This window comes from Salvelinus fontinalis, chromosome 5 (assembly GCF_029448725.1).
Source record: "Salvelinus fontinalis isolate EN_2023a chromosome 5, ASM2944872v1, whole genome shotgun sequence".
NCBI classification, from domain to species: Eukaryota; Metazoa; Chordata; class Actinopteri; order Salmoniformes; family Salmonidae; genus Salvelinus; species Salvelinus fontinalis.
In genome coordinates this window covers 15424301-15438847 of record NC_074669.1, presented here as the reverse complement: position 1 = coordinate 15438847, position 14547 = coordinate 15424301, and the positions used below count along the sequence as shown (strand labels likewise).

Here is a 14547-nt window from a genome sequence, read left to right as displayed (position 1 = left end):
ATCTCGAGCGGGATGAGGGGGAGCCGACTGGAACAGACTGGAGCAGGAGATCAGAGCGCTGAAGTGGAAAAATGACACTTTTATCAGGGCTTCTGAGTAGACAGTCATTCATGCCTAGCTCAGAGTAATTTTCAGAGGATGACGCGAGGTCCAGGCAGGCCGGAGTGGGCCCACTGCCGTTTGGGGGGCACAGCCTTTTTAGGAACAAGGAGGGATGGAGGGAAACTCTTAGTTGAGGATAAGAAGATGCCAGATTTCATGTGCACTTCACTGTGACTTCATTCCTTAGAGAGGGACCGGAAATCTTTGCCTTAATCTTCTAATACCAGAAGGAAATCAACTGAACTAGGACCTCTTAGACCAGAACACCAGCTAACCTCCATACTTATCTCTCCCATTCCTTCCCTCTTATTTTATCTCCCTCTCTCTCTCCCTCTCTCGCTTCTCTCTCTCCCTCCCTTTCTCTCCCTCTCACTCTCTCTCTCACTCCTCTCTAACCCCATCTGTCTGAACTGTGCCTATTTCCTCCACTCACTGACCGCATAAAGACGCAAGTAAGAGGATTCCGTCGTTTGTGGTGTCAAACCAAATCATATTCCAAGTGCATATAGGATAAAGAGCTTAGATATTAAACATTTTATAGCATGAGGCTATGCTGTGTGACGTAGACTCAAACTCACAGCCATAAGCTTCTTCTCCATTTATCCCTGTTTCCTGCATCACACACTTTTTGTATACTGCAGAGATGACTATATAAAAGGAAGTGACTGTATCTACTGTATACCAAATTTAATATATATACTGTAATGAAACAGCAGGGAGCAGGTCTCGAACCCTCGACCTCCTAGCCCGAGGTCCGGCGCGCTATCGACTGTGCCGCAAAAGCATGCTCGAGCGGCAGAGTCGATTTCCGCGCTTATAAACACAGGGTCGTTACACTCCTCCCTCCTTTCAAAGAGCGCGTCCTCGCGCTAGCTTGCGACTTTACGTCTTACAGGAACGCGCTCACCGGCCAAGCACACGCACTGTCGTGGATGCGAGGTCCGATCACTTCTGACACCAATGTAATGAAACAGCAGGGAGCAGGTCTCGAACCCTCGACCTCCTAGCCCGAGGTCCGGCGCGCTATCGACTGTGCCGCAAAAGCATGCTCGAGCGGCAGAGTCGATTTCCGCGCTTATAAACACAGGGTCGTTACAATACATAATAACTGGACATAAAGGATTGTCAAAACACCAGCAAATCAGCAACATGTGATTTTAGTTTTGGGAATCTGTTCCATAGTAGTCCCACGCATATTAGAGAGAAAATGTATATGTGATCATATACAAATGTAAGTAAGGTTTGAAATGATGACGTTTTAGTTAACAGTATATCTGTTTGGGCTTTTTGCGGTCGATCTGCAGTCTACAAATGATTTGTAATGATTTTCTGGCCCCCTGACCGTCCGCTCAAAAAACAATAGTAGCCGCGGCTGATTCTAGTTGATGATCCCTGATCTATACCGTGTGTATCAGGATATTGTGTGTTGTGTGTGCCTTTTTCCTGAGCCCTTATTGATTCTATTGTTGTTTTCCATTTTTATACAGTAGTTCAATAATGAAAAACCCAAGCCAGACCAATAATCCCCCACAACAGACATGCAATCCCTGTAGAACATGTTACACTATAAACACAACAAATCAAATGTTCAAATCAAATTATTGTGGTCACATACACATGTTTAGCAGATGTTATTGCGGGTGTAGCGAAATGCTTGTGTTCCTAGCTCCAACACTGCACTAATATCTAACAATTCACAAAAAGTGAAAGAATGGAGTTAAGAAATATATAAATATTAGGACGAGCAGTGTCAGAGTGGCATTTACTAGAATACAGTAGAATACAGTATATACATATGAAATGAGTAAAGCATTATGTAAACATTATTAAAGTGACTAGTGTTCCATTATTAAAGTGACCAGTGATTCCATGTCTATCTATATAAGGCAGCCTCTAAGGTGCCTTATAGCCTCTAAGGTGCAGGGTTGCATAACTGGGTGGTAGCTGGCTAGTGATGGCTATTTAACAGTCTGGTGGCTTTGAGATAGAAGCTGTTTTTCAGTCTCTCGGTCCCAGCTTTGATGCACCTGTACTGACCTCACCTTCTGGATGGTAGCGGGGTGAACAGGCAGTGGCTCGGGTGGTTGATGTCTTTGATGATCTTTTTGGCCTTCCTGTGACATCGGGTGCTGTGGGTGTCCTGGAGGGCAGGCAGTGTGCACTCTGTGATACGTTGGGCAGACCCCACCACCCTCTGGAGAGCCCTGCAGTTGCGGGTAGTGCAGTTGCCGTACCAGGCGGTGATACAGCCCGACAGGATGCTCTCAATTGTGCATCTGTAAAAGTTTGTGAGGGTCTTAGGGGCCAAGACAAATTTCTTCAGCCTCCTGAGGTTGAAGAGGCACTGTTGCGCTGTTGCGCCTTCTTCACCACACTGTCTGTGTGGGTGGACCATTTTAGATCGTTGGTGATGTGTACGCTGAGGAACTTGAAGCTTTTCACCTTCTCCACTGCGGTCCCGTCAATGTGGATGGGGCGTGCTTTCTCTGCTGTTTTCTGTAGTCCACAATCACCTCTTTCGTTTTATTAACATTGAGGGAGAGGTTATTTTCGTGGCAACACTCTCCCAGGTCCCTCACCTCCTCCCTGTAGGCTGTCTTGCCATTGTTGGTAATCAGGCCTACAACTAGTGTCGTCTGCAATTTGCAGACGACGTTGTGTCGTCTGCAAATTTGATGGGTGGACAGGAAGGGGCTGATCACGCACCCTTGTGGGGCCCCTGTGTTGAGGATCAGTGAAGTGGAGGTGTTGTTTCCTACCTTCACCACCTGGAGGCGGCTCGTCAGAAAGTCCAGGACCCAGTTGCACAGTGCGGGGTTCAGACCCAGGGCCCCCGAGCTTAATGATGAGCTTGGTGATGATGGTGATCATATTAACAACAAATATATTAAGGGAAGGACATGTAAGACTAAATTGGAATATCTTATAATGGTTTGATAGGATCTGTTGAATGACATACAGTATCACTGACCTTGATTGCTTTGTGTTGTTTGCCCCAGACAACCTGTAACAGTCCATTCACATCCCAGCAGCACACCATGGATCTGTCATTTTATTGTTATTGAAACAGGATTACATCCACTGATTAGAGGTCGACCGATTAATCGGAATGGCCGATTTAATTAGGGCCGATTTCAAATTTTCATAACATATCGGAATTTTTTTACACATTTATTTAACTAGGCAAGTCAGTTAAGAACACATTCTTATTTTCATTGACGGCCTAGGAACGGTGGGTTAACTGCCTTGTTCAGGGGCAGAACAACAGATTTTTACCTTGTCAGCTCAGGGATTCAATCTTGCAACTTTACGGTTAACTAGTCCAACGCTCTAACCACCTGCCTCACGAGGAGCCCGCCTGTTACGCGAATGCATATTACTAGTTTATCTAGCGTGTCCTGCATTGCATATAATCGATACAGTGCGCATTCACGATGAAGGACTGTTGTTGCTCCAACGTGTACCTAACCATAAACATCAATGCCTTTCTTAAAATCAATACACAGAAGTATAGATTTTTAAACCTGCATATTTAGCTAAAAGAAATCCAGGTTAGGAGGCAATATTAACCAGGTGAATTGTGTCACTTCTCTTGCGTTCATTGCACGCAGAGTCAGGGTATATGCAACAGTTTGGGCCGCCTGGCTCATTGCGAACTAATTTGCCAGAATTTTGCGTAATTATGACATAACATTGAAGGTTGTGCAATGTAACAGGAATATTTAGACTGATGGATGCCACCCGTTAGATAAAATACGGAACGGTTCCGTATTTCACTGAAAGAATAAATGTTTTGTTTTCGAGATGATAGTTTCCGGATTCGACCATATTAATGACCTAAGGCTCGTATTTCTGTGTGTTATTATGTTATAATTAAGTCTATGATTTGATAGAGCAGTCTGACTGAGCGATGCTGGGCCCCAGCAGGCTCGTAAGCATTCATTCAAATAGCACTTTCGTGCGTTTTGCCAGCAGCTCTGGTGTTTATGAATTCAAGCCTATCAACTCCCGAGATTAGGTTGGTGTAACCGATGTGAAATGGCTAGCTAGTTAGCGGGGTGCGCGCTAATAGCGTTTCAAACATCACTCGCTCTGAGACTAGGAGTAGTTGTTCCCCTTGCTCTGCATGGGTAACGCTGCTTCGAGGGTGGCTGTTGTCGATGTGTTCCTGGTTCGAGCCCAGGTAGGAGCGAGGAGAGGGACGGAAGCTATACTGTTACACTGGCAATACCTAAGTGCCTATAACAGGGGTGTCAAACTCATTCCACGGAGGGAATGTTTTTGTTTTTTCCTTTCAATAAAGCCCTAGACAACCAGGTGTGGGGAGTTCCTAACTAATTAGTGATGTTAATTCATCAATCAAGTACAAGGGAGGAGCGAAAACCCGCAGACACCCCGTGGTATGAGTTTGACACCTGTAGCCTATAAGAACATCCAATAGTCAAAGGTATATGAAATACAAATGGTATAGAGATAAATAGTCCTATAATTCCTATAATAACTACAACCTAAAACTTCTTACCTGGGAATATTGAAGACTCATGTTAAAAGGAACCACCAGCTTTCATATGTTCTCAAGTTCTGAGCAAGGAACTTAAACGTTAGCTTTCTTACATGGCACATATTGCACTTTTACTTTCTTCTCCAACACTTTGTTTTTACATTATTTAAACCAAATTGAACATGTTTCATTATTTATTTGAGGCTAAATGGATTTTATTGATGTATTATATTAAGTTAAAATAAGTGGTCATTCAGTATTGTTGTAATTGTCATTATTACAAATACATTAAAAAAATAGTCCGATTAATCGGTATCGGCATTTTTCTCCTCCAATAATCGGTATCGGCATTTTTCTCCTCCAATAATCGGTATCGGCGTTGAAAAATCATAATCGGTCGACCTCTACCACTGATGATGGAAATTATGGCACAGGAAACATAAGTGATGATTACTGTACTCTGTTTTGCCGAACTAAGAACAGAACAGATTGTGAATTGTATTGCAGATTTAAAGCGGGATGGCTTTGATATTTGTTGTATAGACATTTGGAGATATTTGTGATTACAAAAATGAAAACAAAATGTTGCTGTGACCTGCAACTAAAATATTACGGCGGAGAAAATAATCAAATTCATGTAGATTGTTTCTTGGCAAAGGCACACTGGTAGTTTGGTTAGTCTGTTTTGTTTTCATTCTTTCTGGGTGTTGAAATGTGAGCCACTCTTTTCTCTGTTACCAAAACGAACTGTGTGCCTGTAGAAAAGCTATGACAGTCAGTTGTCTGCCTCCCTGACTCACGGAATCTGATACTCTCCTAGTGGAATGGCTGTGATCCCCCCCCCCCCCTCTCACTTCCCCACCTCCCAAGTTTCTGCCAGGCTTATTTCTTCCCTCATTCTGCTCTGCTGCCTGTCGTAAAGAACATCCTCTCCTCTCTCCTCCTCTTTAATTCCAGCACACTACCGCCAACATTCCGCAGATTTAATCAGTGTTATTTATTGTGATAGAGATTAACTCTGCTAAATTGACAACCCAGCCACCCAGAGAGAGACAATTGTAAACCTGCCAGGCCCTCATGATGAAATCCAGCAAGAAAGAAAGTTATGCTGAGTGGTCGGACCAACTCCATGTCCTTCACTGTGTGATGATGATGATGAACAGGTTTTCAAAGCAGACATCAACTTGATCAGTGGCTACATGACTGATTTGTGCTGTTGCTGAATCTTGTTGATTTGTAAAAGGAATGGGAAAGAAGGCAAAGGCAAACATAGTGTCTTCATATTCTACAGCACATTAACATGTGTAGGACTTTGCTCAGTGGAGACTGGAGAGTTCCAACCTGATTCCTTCCTCATGATGATTGTCACTCATGGTAGAGCTCAGGGTGGGAGGATTTCATTTCTCTGCTGGTAGTAAGCTTAGAGAGTTCCTCATGCGAGGAATGTTGTCACACACACTAGGACCAGAGACAAATACAGAGACAAGATGGCTGTAACATCCTGACCAGAGTTCTTATGTGTTTTGCTTGTTTAGTGTTGGTCAGGACGTGAGCTGGGTGGGAATTCTATGTTGTGTGTCTAGTTCGTCTGTTTCTGTGTTCAGCCTAATATGGTTCTCAATCAGAGACAGCTGTCAATCGTTGTCCCTGATTGAGAATCATACATAGGTGGCTTGTTTTGTGTTGGGGATTGTGGGTGGTTGTTTCCTGTCTTTGTGTTTTGTCTGCACCAACTAAGACTGTGACGGTTAGTTTGTTTTGTCATTTTGTATAGTGTCTTGTTTTGTGTTAATTAAATCATGGAAAATTACCACGCTGCACATTGGTCCTCAGATCCTTCTCGCCTCTCCTCGTCTGAGGAGGAGGACGACTTAGACTGCCGTTACAATGGCGCTGCAGTGGATAGCAGCTGTCTTATGGGCTCTTGACCAATTCTGCTATTTTGTATTTATTTTTTACTCTGATCTTAACTTTTTTTGTACATAATGTCTCTGCCATAATTTCCTATGACCAAAAACAGCTTCTTGACATCAGAACAGAACTAACCTCAAATAGGATAAGTATTGAAGGTAGTGTGATGTTACAACTATCTTTAGACATATAGCCAGTACCCACCACTGAGGTATATAAATGTAACCCACCCAAACTAGGCCTAGCTGAAATATGTAAATGATCAATGAAATCAACAGGTAGCCTATTGTTGTGGGAAAGATGCGTCCGTAACAGATTGCTCAGCGGTACTTTATATGGATAATATTAACGTAGTTACTCTGTTTTTGCCAGGCAAAACCATAGAAAATGAAACAAGTGTTTACTGGTCACTAATCTGGACATGTGCTTCTTACCCTGCCAGTGCTGATGACTGGTCATTGGTCAACCGTCAAGACTTGCAACTTTTTGGTTCTGAAGCACAGATGAAATGTTTTTGAAACAAGACTTTGGTGCAATGCCATAGGCCAATGTTAGTGACCAGATCAAATAAGCAAAGGTATACATTTAAAATACAAATGGTAGGCTATAGTCTATGTAGCCTATTAAAATATGTATGATCTTTAAAAAACAAAATTACACTCGCTACCCCCCAAAACCTTCTCACTGCGCTAGCTCACCCGACCTGTGTTAATTGACAGTTTTCTGGTCCAATCAAAGGGCAGAGTGTGTGTTTCACTAGCCAATCAGTTTTGTTGCAAGTGCGATACTGTCTCTGTCTGCATATGGAGAGTAATCAACGTAGACTGTGCCACAAAATGAGTGACAAAATATTACTAAACCTGGCCAGATTATTTTGAGTCATGAGTCTCAAGTCAAAGTCGAGTCGAGGCTCCAAGTCAAAGTCAAGTCTGAAGTTATTTTATTTTAAGTCGAGTCTCAATACATCAAATTTGTGACTCGAGTCCACACCTCTGGCTTGATCACTTCCTGTACTCCCTGTTCAACCACAACTGCTTGGCCCCGCATGACTAAAGAACGCTCAAGCCTTCCAAGCCATAATCCCCAGTTTACAATTGGCTCATTCATCCCCCTCCTCTCCCCTGTAACTATTCCCCAGGTCGTTGCTGCAAATGAGAACGTGTTCTCAGTCAACTTACCTGGTAAAATAACGGTAAAATAAATAAAATAAATAAATAAAAATAGACAGTTCTCTCTGCTACCGCATGGCAAGTGGTGTCAGTGCACCAACAGCTCATTCAATAGCTAATCAAATGGCTACCTGGACACACTCTCACACATACTTACACTGACACGCCAACACACACACACACACATTTTTTCAATAACTCTCCTGCACTGACTTTATGCTCACACATTGGACTGTACCAACACACTCACACATACTTACACTGACACCCCAACACACACATACTGACACGCACGCTACATACGCCCACACACACTCATAACACCCGAACACATGCATACTGACGCTACACACACACTCACACAATTTCATACTCACCACATATGGTCTTATCTATCCTGTTGCCTAGTCATTTTTCCAGTACCGATATGTACATACAGTGCCTTCAGAAAGTATTCATACCCCTTGACTTATTCCACATTTTGTCGTGTTACAGCCTGAATTAAAAATAGATTTTTCTCAGCCATCAACACACAATGACAAAATGAAAACATGTTTTTAGAAATGTTAGCAAATGTAAAAAATAATATGAAATACAGAAATACTGTATCTAATTTACATAGGTATTCACACCCCTTTTCTATGATACTCTAAATTGAACTCAGGTGCATCCGATTTCCTTTGATCATCCTTGAGATGTCACTACAACTTGATTGGAGTCCACCTGTGGTCAATTCATTTGTTTGGACATGATTTAGAAAGAAACACACCTGTCTATATAAGGTTCCACAGTTGACAGTGTATGTCAGAGCAGGAATTCCAAGGAAATGTATGTTGATCTCCGAGATACAATTGAGATGAGACAAAAATCTGGGAAAGGGTCCAAACAACTTCTAGAGTGTCGAAAGTATCCAAGGGCACAGTGGTCTCCATTATATGGAACTACCCAGACTCTGCCTAGAGCTGTCTGTCCGACCAACCTGAGCAACTGGGCAAGAAGGACCTTGGACAGGGAGGTGACCAAGAACCCTATGACCACTCTGACAGAACTGAAGAGTGAGATGGAAGAACCTGCAAGTAGGACAACGGTCTCTACAACCCTTCACCAGTCTGGGTTTTATGGGAGAGTGGCCAGACGGAAGCCACTCTTGAGAAAAAGGCACATGACAGCCCCCCTGGAGTTTACAAAAAGGCACATGACAGCACGCCTGGAGTTTACAAAAAGGCACATGACAGCACGCCTGGAGTTTACAAAAAGGCACATGACAGCACGCCTGGAGTTTACAAAAAGGCACATGACAGCACGCCTGGAGTTTACAAAAAGGCACATGACAGCACGCCTGGAGTTTACAAAAAGGCCCAAGACAGCACGCCTGGAGTTTACAAAAAGGCACATGACAGCACGCCTGGAGTTTACAAAAAGGCACAAGACAGCACGCCTGGAGTTTACAAAAAGGTACAAGACAGCACGCCTGGAGTTTACAAAAAGGTACAAGACAGCACGCCTGGAGTTTACAAAAAGGCACAAGACAGCACGCCTGGAGTTTACAAAAAGGCACAAGACAGCACGCCTGGAGTTTACAAAAAGGTACAAGACAGCACGCCTGGAGTTTACAAAAAGGCACAAGACAGCACGCCTGGAGTTTACAAAAAGGTACAAGACAGCACGCCTGGAGTTTACAAAAAGGCACAAGACAGCACGCCTGGAGTTTACAAAAAGGCACAAGACAGCACGCCTGGAGTTTACAAAAAGGCACATGACAGCACGCCTGGAGTTTACAAAAAGGCACATGACAGCACGCCTGGAGTTTACAAAAAGGCACAAGACAGCACGCCTGGAGTTTACAAAAAGGCACATGACAGCACGCCTGGAGTTTACAAAAAGGCACATGACAGCACGCCTGGAGTTTACAAAAAGGCATGTGAAAGACTCTGAGATCATAAAGCAAATTCTGTGGTCTGATGAGACAAATTGAACTCTTTGGCTTGAATGCAAAGCACTATGTCTGGAGAAAGACAGATGAGCTGTGCCTGGTTAACACCATCACTACCTTGAAGCATGGTGGTGGAGCCAAATACAAGCAAATTCTTGATGACAACCCGCTTCAGTGCAATCGACCTTAGACTGGGGGCGAATATTTACGTTCCAACAGGACAATGACCCCAAGCATACAACCAAAGCAACGCTGGAATGGCTTCAGAATAAGAATGTGAAAGTCCTTGAGTGGTCCAACCAAAGCCCAGACCTAAATCCCATTGAAAATCTGTGGAAAGACTTGAAGATTAATGTTCCCCGCTGCTCCCCATCTAACTTAACAGAGCTTGAGAAAATCTGCCAGGGAGAGTGGGAGAAAATCCCCAAATCTAGATGTGCAAAGCTGATACAGACATACCCAAGAGAACTCGAAGCTGTAATTACTGTCAAAGGTGCTTCTACAAAGTATTAACTCAGAGTTGTGAATACTTATGTAAATTAAATATTTCTGTATTTCATTTTCAATACATTTGCAAACATGTCTGAAAACATGTCTTCGCTTTGTCATTATGGGGTATTGTGTGTAGATGGGTCAGAAAAAATCGATACCTGTTGTTTACGAAGGATGTGACAAATACAATTTGATTTGAGGTATATGACTCTGACTAGGACTAAAGCGGCGGTGGTCTGACCACATGGAGAGAATATTCACCTTGGTTGAGTAACTCCCTGTGTTGCTACATACAGTACATCCATCAGGAGTCACACGCCATCTGAACCGCCTGATCCTTCCATAGCATCGCCATGGTAACGATCACACGTCAAGAGGTACTTGTCAGTTGCCAGGAAGAGGATTCCGTTTGCCAGCCAGCCTGCATGCCTCTCGTCTCGTAGAATAAGAAATGGCTTCTGAAGAAATGTACCAATTAAGGAGACAGCTAGACCAGCTGCACCACATGCTACATACAGACATATCCCCCAGAATACTGCAGCCTATCATATCTGTCTGGAAGAATTATCACTATCACTGTTCAACTAGACACTAATACACCGTGAGACTGAGAATAGAGTGCTGTTTCTCATTGTCTGTCTGTCTGTCTGTGAATTGTTAATGGTAGCGTTGTGGCGTCTAGCTGGTGAAAGCTATGCCAGCTTTTTGTGAACCATCGCCTCCTGGAGAGCAATGCACTCTGGGCTGTAATTGCGGCTTGAAACATTACAGACTCGCTCAGCTGACATTTGGTGAACTTTCCTCACATCGTTTTAGGAATTTTGATCAGCGTGCTCGTAGAATCTCAGAAACAAACGGTCTGCTGCAGATAAACAGAGAACAAGCTGAGTTGAAACGTTCCTCGCTCTTTGGCTTTGTCTCAGCTGTGTCTTGTCACCATGGAAGACCATTGTGTCACGTATGAGATGGGTTTAGATGAAGGAAAGAAGCAGGAGAAAAGTAAGGGGAGATCCTCAGTGGAGTATATAGGTAGATCACCTGGTAGAGATAGCCAAGGATATCTCTGTCTTCTCAGTGGGTGAATCAGCCTAGGGAATGGAAAGTAGTGGTGGCTTTTGTCTGGGTGTAGGCTAGTGCTTTTCACTGATAGTGCTGTAGGCTAGTGCTTGTTGAGTCGTTCATGTTTTCATTGATAGTGCTGTAGGCTAGTGCTTGTTGAGTTGTTCATGTTTTCACTGATAGTGCTGTAGGCTAGTGGTTGTTGAGTCGTTCATGTTTCACTGATAGTGCTGCAGGCTAGTGCTTGTTGAGTCGTTCATGTTTTCACTGATAGTGCTGTAGGCTAGTGCTTGTTGAGTCGTTCATGTTTTCACTGATAGTGCTGTAGGCTAGTGCTTGTTGAGTCGTTCATGTTTTCACTGATAGTGCTGTAGTCTATTGCTTGTTGAGTCGTTCATGTTTCACTGATAGTGCTGTAGGCTAGTGCTTGTTGAGTCGTTCATGTTTTCACTGATAGTGCTGTAGGCTAGTGCTTGTTGAGTTGTTCATGTTTTCACTGATAGTGCTGTAGGCTGGTGCTTGTTGAGTCGTTCATGTTTTCACTGATAGTGCTGTAGGCTAGTGCTTGTTGAGTCGTTCATGTTTTCACTGATAGTGCTGTAGGCTAGTGCTTGTTGAGTCGTTCATGTTTTCACTGATAGTGCTGTAGGCTAGTGCTTGTTGAGTTGTTCATGTTTTCACTGATAGTGCTGTAGGCTAGTGCTTATTGAGTTGTTCATGTTTACACTGATAGTGCTGTAGGCTAGTGCTTGTTGAGTCGTTCATGTTTTCACTGATAGTGCTGTAGGCTAGTGCTTGTTGAGTTGTTTATGTTTTCACTGATAGTGCTGTAGGCAAGTGCTTGTTGAGTTGTTCATGTTTTCACTGATAGTGCTGTAGGCTAGTGGTTGTTGAGTTGTTCATGTTTTCACTGATAGTGCTGTAGGCTAGTGCTTGTTGAGTTGTTCATGTTTTCACTGATAGTGCTGTAGGCTAGTGCTTGTTGAGTCGTTCATGTTTTCACTGATAGTGCTGTAGGCTAGTGCTTGTTGAGTCATTCATGTTTTCACTGATAGTGCTGTAGGCTAGTGCTTGTTGAGTCGTTCATGTTTTCACTTATTCTGCTGTAGGCTAGTGCTTGTTGAGTCGTTCATGTTTTCACTGATAGTGCTGTAGGCTAGTGCTTGTTGAGTTGTTCATGTTTTCACTGATAGTGCTGTAGGCTAGTGCTTGTTGAGTTGTTCATGTTTTCATTGATAGTGCTGTAGGCTAGTGCTTGTTGAGTTGTTCATGTTTTCACTGATAGTGCTGTAGGCTAGTGCTTGTTGAGTATTTCATGTTTTCACTGATAGTGCTGTAGGCTAGTGCTTGTTGAGTCGTTCATGTTTTCACTGATAGTGCTGCAGGCTAGTGCTTGTTGAGTCGTTCATGTTTCACTGATAGTGCTCTAGGCTAGTGCTTGTTGAGTCGTTCATGTTTTCACTGATAGTGTTGTAGGCTAGTGCTTGTTGAGTCGTTCATGTTTTCATTGATATTGCTGTAGGCTAGTGCTTGTTGAGTCGTTCATGTTTTCACTGATAGTGCTGTAGGCTAGTGCTTGTTGAGTCGTTCATGTTTTCACTGATATTGCTGTAGGCTAGTGCTTGTTGAGTCGTTCATGTTTTCACTGATAGTGTTGTAGGCTAGTGCTTGTTGAGTTGTTCATGTTTTCACTTATTCTGCTGTAGGCTAGTGCTTGTTGAGTCGTTCATGTTTTCACTGATAGTGCTGTAGGCTAGTGCTTGTTGAGTTGTTCATGTTTTCACTGATAGTGCTGTAGGCTAGTGCTTGTTGAGTTGTTCATGTTTTCATTGATAGTGCTGTAGGCTAGTGCTTGTTGAGTCGTTCATGTTTTCATTGATAGTGCTGTAGGCTAGTGCTTGTTGAGTTGTTCATGTTTTCATTGATAGTGCTGTAGGCTAGTGCTTGTTGAGTTGTTCATGTTTTCACTGATAGTGCTGTAGGCTAGTGCTTGTTGAGTCGTTCATGTTTTCACTGATAGTGCTGCAGGCTAGTGCTTGTTGAGTCGTTCATGTTTCACTGATAGTGCTGTAGGCTAGTGCTTGTTGAGTCGTTCATGTTTTCACTGATAGTGCTATAGGCTAGTGCTTGTTGAGTCGTTCATGTTTTCACTGATAGTGCTGTAGGCCTAGTCTATGTCTCTCCCTCATACAGCTTTCAGGATATTGCTCTTGATGTGATGACAGAACTCTAAGAGACACAAAGACTGATCAGTTTGGGAATAGTCTATGCCTGAGGCAGTTCTCCCTTTGCACTAACTTTTCCATAGTATTTTCCCAGAGGACCCATATGTGAAGACGCAACCAGAAAATTAAATATGTCCACGCTTCTCCGTTAGAGGCTAGTCTTGGGCATGTGGATATCACTAGCTAATACACTCTACTGTACTTTCAGACAATCATCCCAGTGAGTTCAGACATCGATCGTTCCACTGGGATAGGGCAGCGGCTCTAACCGTTGAGCCTGTAGTTAGCTGGTGTTAATCCACATGTCGTCACATGATACATCTGAATGACGTATTAAGCTGTAGGCTGGCTATTGATAACACTCAGATTGGACCACTAACCATTTTTCCTACTGTCACACATGTAATTACCTGACTGGATTCAACTAGTAGCAACACTTAAAGTCTATATTATGGCAGATAGACACACACACACACACACATTGTAAAAACTTTATTTGAATCCACCAATCATTACAGTCGAGAAGGATTCAAACATTTCAATGGTTATGGATATATAGACACTTATTGATACAGAAAGCACTTTCTCCTCTATACAGCAAGGCTGCCCATGACAGCTGACACAGAGCAGTCACACACAACCACACACACACACACACACACACACACACACACACACACACACACACACACACACACACACACACACACACACACACACACACACACACACACACACACACTCGGACAGCATTGAGAGGTGGCAAAGACCATCCGTTTGAGAGAGAACAGAACAGAAGTTGAAAGCCCTCTACTTTGTCACCGTTCCATGGCAGGGTGAGGGTTTAGATGGGTGAGGTTAGTGGTACCTAGGCCTCAACATCGCCTGGTTGCAGCAGGCTTTGATAGCAGCCTAATTAGGTGTACGTTAGCCTCTGGTTCCACGGATACAACTAATTAGGCTCCGTGCGAATAATTAAAATGATGTAGCATGACCGGTTTAAGCAGGATGTGTATTAAGCGAAGCGATTATGAAATTCGTCACCTGGAAAGATCCATTATCCATTTTTATCTTGCCACCTCAACCAACCCCTTAGTGTTTGTTTAATACAAAGAGATTTTATTTTTAGTGCCTCTCTGTGAGTCTCTCAAAGGA

At 43.3% G+C, this 14547-nt stretch overlaps 1 protein-coding gene across 4 annotated transcripts in view; it reads left to right on the top strand.

Moving 5' to 3' along the window:
- The window catches only part of LOC129855195 (plexin-B2-like), a 201902-nt gene that overhangs the window by 116779 nt on the left and 70576 nt on the right, over positions 1-14547 (top strand). The gene's annotated exons all lie outside the window — the stretch shown is intronic.